This window comes from Pundamilia nyererei, unplaced genomic scaffold (genome assembly GCF_000239375.1).
Source record: "Pundamilia nyererei isolate P.nyererei 1_Seehausen unplaced genomic scaffold, PunNye1.0 scaffold00012, whole genome shotgun sequence".
Classification (NCBI taxonomy): Eukaryota; Metazoa; Chordata; class Actinopteri; order Cichliformes; family Cichlidae; genus Pundamilia; species Pundamilia nyererei.
The window spans coordinates 2027838-2029213 of NW_005187413.1; the positions used below are offsets into that span (position 1 = coordinate 2027838).

Here is a 1376-nt window from a genome sequence, read left to right on the forward strand (position 1 = left end):
GTTTGAGCACCGGCACCGTTTCAAAAGTACCGATTTGGCACCGGTATCGGATAAAACCTAAACGATACCCATCCCTACACCTATGGTATCAATTTTAAAATCCTACATCATCTTGTTCTTGAGTTAGCGCATTCATAAGGTTTTCAGAAAACGTAACCTCTAACCAGAGGTCAGAAGTCACTGAGATCCAAAATGTTTAGTAGATGCACCCACGGTATCAATTTGAAGCGCCAATATCATCTTGTTCTTGAGTTATCGCATTCACAAACTCAGTGTGAGAATTCAATGCTTTTATACGCTCATGTTACTGTGGATATCTGGAGGAGAGAAACTGCACCAAACGTCTTTGTGATGAAATTGTATCAATCTTTACTGATTTACTCTTTATTTACTCATGGTTCACTTTATTGAGTAAGACTGGCAACAAGTCATCAATTAAAACCTTAAAATCAATTCTAAAATTGCATGGTAATAAGAATGATAGGAATAAGCTGTACTTTATGTAGACTTATGACAACTTTCAAAATAAAAGAGGAAATAAAAGCATCCATGACCATCTCTAGATTTCCTTTTTGTATAAAACTGAGCTGCATTACTGAGTCTCCGGAGCTGCCTAAAACATGACTGAACATCTGAGCTGACAAGCTTTTTGTGACTGAAGTGATCAAAAATGACACCAAGGTTTTTACAATACGGCCCCATATTTAGTGAATGAGAGCCCAAATGTGTTTTGGTATATGTGTTAGGTGCTTCCATTGTACTGTTTTTCATAATTTAAACAAACTGGCCACACCCTACAAAAGCAGTTTACAACAAACAATCTGAATAGTAACTTTAATCTAGACTTCTTTTTCTTCAAATGAGTGGTTCAAATAACTGAACTGGGAATCTGTGCCTGCGTGCACTTGATGCTAAATTATGTGCTGCTGCTGTGTCTTTACTATGAAGCTGCTGAGTTAAATATTAAATAAGGCTGTAAAACCACAACTTTATTACTCAGTAAGGGACAGAATAATTTAACCTGAGCATTACCTCAGCAGGCTGGAAAGAGACAACTTTACAATTTAATAATGCAGCTGTTATAGCAGATATCTGCTACCTTTAAATAAGATGTTTTCTTTAACATTCTCATTTATATAGATGAAAGAAGATGGAAGAACAAAACTTGTAGGGGACTCCAGACAGGCAGCACAGGTACACCTAATAATGTGGCTTCTGAGTGCATGTGCCGTGATCCGCATGAGACACAATATATGCGTCACTGACTGACACCTCTGCTAATGACAGCAGACAGTAATGACAGGACAGCTGTAATGTTGCAGTGACAGTGATAATGGGTGAAATCAGGATAGCATACAAGTCCAGCTTTCTCACAC

The 1376-nt window shown here is 37.7% G+C and overlaps 1 protein-coding gene across 1 annotated transcript in view; it reads right to left on the reverse strand.

Annotated features, from left to right (window-relative positions):
- mtss1 (MTSS I-BAR domain containing 1) overlaps positions 1-1376 on the reverse strand; it is an 85691-nt gene that overhangs the window by 25385 nt on the left and 58930 nt on the right. The gene's annotated exons all lie outside the window — the stretch shown is intronic.